The sequence below is a fragment of the Chiloscyllium plagiosum genome, chromosome 11 (assembly GCF_004010195.1).
Source record: "Chiloscyllium plagiosum isolate BGI_BamShark_2017 chromosome 11, ASM401019v2, whole genome shotgun sequence".
Classification (NCBI taxonomy): Eukaryota; Metazoa; Chordata; class Chondrichthyes; order Orectolobiformes; family Hemiscylliidae; genus Chiloscyllium; species Chiloscyllium plagiosum.
In genome coordinates this window covers 89,880,954-89,888,433 of record NC_057720.1, presented here as the reverse complement: position 1 = coordinate 89,888,433, position 7,480 = coordinate 89,880,954, and the positions used below count along the sequence as shown (strand labels likewise).

Genomic DNA, 7,480 nt, shown 5'->3' with positions numbered 1-7,480 from the left:
TGATGTTTGGAGCCCTCTCATTGCTCTCTGCTCTGTGCACTGTAAATGATCTTACCTGGCGGCAGGATTTATTGAAGGCTCCTGACCTCTCTGACCTTTGTCTCTCTGGCTGACCAACCATCTTCCCAACAAGCAGTTGGCAAGTCTATTGAGTCAGGAACTCCCTGAGTACCTGTAGAAAACACAGAAAGAGGTAGAATGAGAAAATAGACTGACGCTGTGAGGGTTATACATGTAGAATGGCACTGAGTCACAGCGATCTGGAAAATCCCAGTCTCCAATCCTGGAATGAGCTGCCTCATCTCTCTGGAGTGGAGAATTCTGTTGGCTCAGAATCTGGAGTAGCTGCAAGAGTGAGAGACGCTGACAGAGGCAGGAATTAGATTCACACGGTGAGGGATACCACATAGAGAGGTACTGAGTGATATGACCACAGTGCAGGATTAAACAATTGTGCAGAAAGAAAGGGTTTTGATTCATGTTGCACTGGGATGTCCAACCTGTGAGCAGGCGAAGTGATGACCTAGGGGCATGATTGTGAGACAATTTATCCAGAAACTCAGCAAATGTTCTCTGGACACACGTTCAAATCCCACCATTGCAAATGATTGAATGTGAATTAAATGCGTCAAAAAAGATGTAATTAAAAGCCTGTAAGTGAGTTTTAAACAATTGCTGATGTTAAGAAAAATCATTGAGTACATTCATATCTTTAGTGAAGTAATTTAAGATGGGACTGCGATATCGCAGGTAATTACAGAACAACAGCTGAGGGAGGCACAGGACAGGACAGGCAGCTCAATGAGGAGAAAGTGAGGTCTGCAGATGCTGGAGATCAAAGTTGAAACTTTATTGCTGGAACAGCACAGCAGGTCAGGCAGCATCCAGGGAACAGGAGATTCGACGTTTCGGGCACAGGCCCTTCTTCAGGAATGAGCAGAGAGTGTTCAGCAGGAGAAGATAAAAGGTAGGGAGCTCAATGATCCAGGGGACAGATGCTGCAGGAAGGACAGAAGGGGAGCTGAGAGAGGAGGAGAGCTGGTGGTTCTGATTGGGTGAAACATCACAGCAGGACTGAGAGCGGAAATTCCTGCGGGATCGCCCAGTGAAGTTATGTTCGTGGAATTAATTAATAACAATGGGTCTTCCCTTTTCTCTCATTGTTCGACCCCGATAGCCCCGCCCTCCTGCGCCTTGACCTTCTCAAGATGGCGGCTCTGAGGCCCGCGTTCCCTCAAACAAATGGTGGCCATGACGCTAGGCCGCTTCCCTGATCAGAGACTGCCACCTCCTTACCAGGGCCTAGAGGGTATTTTTCACCTTTATCCAAGACAGTGAATTCTCTCCGCTCCTTTCTCCCAGCGACGCTCTCTGAAGCCGATCGCTGCCGTAGAAAGCAGCCACGTCTCTCTCTCTGTCGTGACAAAAGTGACACTGCGCATGCTCTGCATAGAAACCAAACTGCGCGTGCGTCAGCGGTTTCTGATGAGTTTATAGAGAATATTCATAACTGCACAGAATCATGGGTGAAATATTTATCATTAACAATTGTACTGTCGAGTTAGAGACATAGATTTGTCTAGCATGCAAGTAGATTGTTCGGTCCAACTTAACCATACTGGCCAGGTACGTAAATTACCAGTCGTTCTGGGAGTTTGAAAAGAAGTTTCTTACTCGATTTGTGTAAATCGATTGGAAATATGTACGTTATCAGATTTACATCTCAACTATTTCTTAAAACCTCACATTGATTTATGAGAGAGGTTTAATACTCCACTAGAGAGTAAGAACGATCAATCCTGCAAAACAGTTTGCTTTCTGACCAATCCTGAAGCGTTCACTCCAGAGAATGCTTTGGCCCCGCTCCTCACTCACTCTGGTTGGAGGACCGGCCGCTGCTTGGTCCACCAGTTCCGCCCCTTCCTCCCATTTGCAGAGTTGATTCGGGCGTGACTCAGCAGCAAAGCACCAGAAACATTAAGAAGCAAGGGAAGTTGGAGTCGATGTCTTGTGATGGGTTGAAAATATCCCGAATATTGGACCTGGAGGCTTTTGTTCAATTCACAGCTAGTGCAGGTGTGTCTAATAACAACTTTGAACAGGTTCATTCGGAAAAACAAGGGAAGTCAGGAACAGAGTAAAAACAATAGAAAATGTACACGATGTGGTGGGGCACTCAGTGTTCAGATGATTTAAGTCTTTTCCAAGTGTTTCAGGGCCCCAATGGGTCCCAGTACAGACTGGTCCACTCTAATAGTGCACGATTGTGGGGCAAAGTGCTGTGGTGGGATACAGAGGTGTTTTTCTGGAACTCCCTCGGTTTTGGAGGTTAAATAGGTGAGAAGGAGCAGGCTTTAGTATGGAGTTACCTGTTCCCCTCCTGTTGCAGCATCTTATTATTGCCCTCACTGAACCTCGTACATGTTTGACAGAGATCGGTGACATTTCGTAAGCCCACAATACAAGATCTATCACTCTGTTTAAGACAGTGGAAATCTCTTGTAGCACAATAGACATAGAACAAAAGACATAGAACAGTGCAGAACAGGCCCTTCAGTCCTTGATGTCGCGCCGACCTGTGAACTGTTCTCAGCTCGTCCCCCTACACTATCCCAAAATCACCCATGTGCTTATCTGAGGATTGTTTCAATCTTCTTGATGTGGCTGAGTGGTCTACATTAGCAGGTAGTACATGCCACGGCCTTACCACTCTCTGAGTAAAGAACCTGCCTCTGACATCTGTCTTAAATCTATCACTCGTCATTTGTAGTTATTCCCCTCGTGCACACTGACGTCATCATCCTAGAAAAAGACTTCTACTGTCTACCCTATCTAAGCCTCTGATCATCTTGTATGTCTCTATCAAATCCCCTCTTACACTTCTTCTTGCCAAGGAGAACAAGTTCAAGTCTCTCAGCCTTTCCTCATAAGACCTTCCCTCCAAACTAGGCACCATCCTGTATAATCTCCTCTGCACTTTTCCAATTCATCCATGTCATTCCTGAAATATGGGCACCACAACTGCATACAATATTCCAAGAATGGCCGCACCAGTGTTTTGTGTATTTGCAGCATGAATTTGCGGTTCCGGAACTCAATTCCTCTACGAATGAAACCTAACACACCGTATGCCTTCTTAACATTACTATCCACCAGGTGGCAACTTTCAGTGATCTATGTACATGGACTCCAACATCCCTCTGCACATCCACACTACCAAGAATCTTTCCATTGACCCAGTACTCTGCCTTTCTGTTATTCTTCTCAAAGCACATCACCTCACATTTATCTGCATTGAACTCCATTTGCCACCTCTCAGCCCAATTCTGCAGTTTATGCAAGTCCCCCTTCAACTTGTAAATTCTTCTACACTGTCCACTACTCCACCGACTTTAGTGTCATTGGCAAATTTACTAATCCATCCACCTATGCCTGTGTCTAAGTCATTTATAAAAATGACAAAAAGCAGTGGTCCCAAAACAGATCTTTGTGGCACACCACGAGTAAATTTTTCATCAACCACCACTCGCTGTCTTCTTTTACAAAGCCAGTTTCTAACCCAAACTGTGAAATCGCCCTCAATTCCATGCCTCTGCATTTTCTCCAACAGCCTATCATGTGTAACCTTATTAAAGGCTTTACTGAAGTCCATGTATACCACGTTAACTGCCCTACCCTCATCTACATGCTTGGTCACCTTCTCAAAAAACTCAGAGGTTTGTGAGATACGATCTGCCCTTGACGAAACCATGTCGATTATCTGAAATCAAATTATAGTTTGTTCGATGATTATAAATCTTATCTCTTATAATCATTTCCAAAACCTTTCCTATAACAGAAATAAGGCTCACTGGTTTATAATTACCTGGGTCATCTCTACCGCCCTTCTTGAACAAAGGCACAACATTTGGAATTCTCCAGTCCTCTGGTACCAAACCTGTAGACAATGACGAGTCAAATATCAAAGCCAAAGGCTCTGCATTCTCCTCCCTAGCTTCCCAGAGAATCCTCGGATAAATCCTATCCGACCCAGGGGACTTGTCTACTTTCACTCCTTCTAGAATTGATAACACCTGTTTCTAACAAATCTCGATCCTTTTTAATCTAATATGTTGTACCTCACTCTTCTCCTCTACAATATTCTCCTTTTCCTGAGTGAAAACCGATGAGAAATGTTCATTTAGCCCTCTCTGATCTCCACAGGGTAGACACTCAACTTCCCACTTCTGTCTTTGATTGGACCTATTCCTACCCAAATCATCCTTTTATTCCTCACATATCTGTAGAAAACTTTAGGGTTCTCCTTTATTCTATTTGCTAAAGACTGCTCGTGTCCTCTCTTTGCTCTTCTTAACTCTCTTTAAATTCTTCCTAGCTGATCTGTAACTCTCCATCTCCTCATCTGAATCATCTTGCCTCAGCAACATGTAAGCCTCCTTCTTCTTCGTAACAAGAGTTGCAATTTCTGTAGTAAATCACGGTTCCCTTACCTTCTCACTTCCTCCCTGCCTGACAGGGATATACCTATCAAGGACATGCAATATCTGTTCCATAAACCTGTTCCACATTTCCATTGTCTGCATCCCCTGCGTTTTGCTACTCCATTCTATGCATCCGAATTCCTGCCTAATCGCATTATAATTCCCCTTGCCCCAGCGATAACTCTTGCCCTGTGGCATGTACCTGTCCCTTTCCATCGCTAAAATAAACGTATTTGAATTATGGTCACTCTCTCCAAAGTGCTCACCTACAACTAAATCAATCATCTGGCCTGGTTCTTTTACCAAGCACCAGATCCAATGTGACCTTCCGCCTTGTCGGCCCTTCGACATACTGTGTCAGGAAACACTCCTCTACACACTGGACGAATACTGATCCATCCGATGTACTAGAGTTATAGCATTTCCAGTCAATGTTGGGGAAGTTAAAGTCCCCCATATTGACCACACAGTTACCTTCACTCCTGCCCAGAATAAGTTTGCTAATCCTCTCTTCCACTTCCCTGGAACTCTGTGGAGACCTATAAAAAATCTCCAAGCAGTGTGACCTCTCCTCCCTTGATTCTAACCTCAGCCCACACTACCTCAGTAGACGAGTCCTCATCAAAAGTTCTGGCAGCCACCGTTATACTATCCTTGACTAACATGACATCTATGGATCCATTGCGGATCCATCTATGGACTCCATGACGCAGCCATATTCTCTATGACAGACAGACTCAGTCTGGAATCTCCTCTGTCCTTAAGACCTTATACACTGTCTGTGCTCCTCTGTTTCCCCTTCGCATGTTCCCTTTCCAACCCACCCCACCTGCATCACTGCACAATTGGAATTGTCAAGGACAGAAGTCTGTGGGATAGCCTCCCTAAGCTTTTCTATCTTCATTTAAGATGTATTTTAAAATCATTCTCTTTAATCAACGTTTTGATCATCCATGAAGCACCTTAGGAGATTTGTCATTGTGAAAGATTCCATACAATGAATGTAATTGTTGTTATTGCCGTGCATTAGGAGAAACAGTAATGATGCATTCAAAATTCTAACAAGGAAGTCACTGATAGGCGTAGTGTGTAGGCCACCAAATAATAACATCACATTGTGATGGGCAATAAACAAAGAAATAACTAATGCCTGTAAAAATGGTAGGGCTATTATCATGGGTGATTTTAATCCACATGTAGATTGGTCGAACCAGCTCAGTCAGGGTAGCCTTGAGGAGTTCATTACGTGTATCCATGAGAGTTTTCTTGAACAGTATGAAATGGAACTAACAAGGGAGCAAGCTATCCAAGATCTGGCCCCTGTGCAATGGTACAGGAATAATTAATGACCTCAGAGTTAGGGATCCTCCTGGAAGAAGTGATCACTGTATGGTTGAATTTAGAATACATATGGAGAGTGTGAAGTTAAAATCTAATACCGATGTCCTGTGTTTGAACACAGTGAATGACAATAGAATGAGGGAGAACCTGGATAAAGTAGACTGGAAGCAAAGATTTTATGGTGGGACAGTTGATGAGCAGTGGAAGATTTTCAAAGACACTTTACAAAGTGCTGAGTAAAGGTATATTCCAGTGAAAAGGAAGGACTGTAAGAAAAGGCATACTCTGGGATGAGTATCTAAGGAAAGCGATCAAATTGAAAGAGAAGTGGACAAAAACAGCATGAAACTATAACTGGGGAAACTTAAAAGGTTAACAGAAAGCCACAGAAGAGCTATAAAGAAAAGTTAGTTAGAACATGAGAAAAATAAACTAGCACAGACTATAAAGACAGATAGCAAAAGTTTATATTGAACGAGAAAAGAGTGGCTAAAGTAAACATTGGTCCTTTGGAGAATGAGAAGGAGCATTTAGTTATGGGATATCACAGTGGAGGATACTAATATCTTGCCAGTAATTAACAAAGAGACAAAGGTAGGTGAGGATTTGGAAACTATCATTATTACAGAACAGCTGGTGTTGGACTGTTGGATGTAATTGAGCTAATGATAGAAAAGTCTCCTGACCTTGATGGAATGCATCCCAGGGTACTAACAGAGATGCCAGGAGAAATAGCAAATGCACTGGCAGTAATTTTGCAAAATTCACTGGACTCAGTGGCAGTCCTAGTAGATTGGAAAGCAGCAAAAGTGACGCCACTGTTTTAAAAAGGAGGTGGACAAAAGATGGGTAATTATACACCAGTTAGCTTATTGTCTGTAGTTGGAAAGATGCTTGGGTCTATTATCAAGGAAGAAATAGAAGGTAATCGCGATAGAAATTGTCCCATTGGACAGACACAGCATGGGTTCATGAAGGTCAGGTCATGCTTGACAAATCTTTTGGAATTCTATGAGGACATTTCAAGCAAGGTGGACAATGGGAACCCAGTGGATGCGGTGTACCTGGATTTCCAAAAGGCGCTCAACAAGGTTTTGCGCAAGAGGCTGTTCCATAATATAAGGGTGCATGGCGTTTGTGGTAGAGTATTAGCTTAGATAGAATATTGGTTGATTAACAGGAAGCAAAGTTTGGGGAGAAATGAGTATTAATCTGGCTAGCAATCAGTGACTTGTAGTGTGCCTCAGGACTCAGTGTTGGAACTGCGATTATTTAGAATTGATACAGATGATTTGGAGCTGAAAATGTGTTGCTGGAAAAGCGCAGCAGGTCAGGCAGCATCCAGGGAACAGGAGAATCAACGTTTCGGGCATAAGCCCTTCTTCAGGAATGAGGAAAGTTTGTCCAGCAGGCTAAGATAAAAGGTAGGGAGGAGGGACTTGGGGGAGGGGCGTTGGAAATGCGATAGGTGAAAAGAGGTCAAGGTGAGGATGATAGGTCAGACTGGGCTGGGGGGGGAGAGGTGGGGAAGAAGATTGCAGGTTAGGAAGGCGGTGCTGAATTCGATGGATTTGACTGAGACAAGGTAGGGGGATTTCCGACGCCCCTCCCCCAAGTCCCTCCTCCCTACCTTTTATCTTACCCTGCTGGACAAACTT

At 43.7% G+C, this 7,480-nt stretch overlaps 1 long non-coding RNA gene across 1 annotated transcript in view; it reads left to right on the top strand.

The window, feature by feature from the left end:
* The first annotated feature begins 1,996 nt into the window (after positions 1-1,996).
* Positions 1,997-7,480, top strand: part of LOC122554805 — a 28,665-nt gene continuing 23,181 nt past the window's right edge. Inside the window, exon 1 of the long non-coding RNA XR_006313087.1 lies at positions 1,997-2,076. This is a non-coding gene — a long non-coding RNA (uncharacterized LOC122554805). The remainder of the gene's footprint in view (positions 2,077-7,480) is intronic.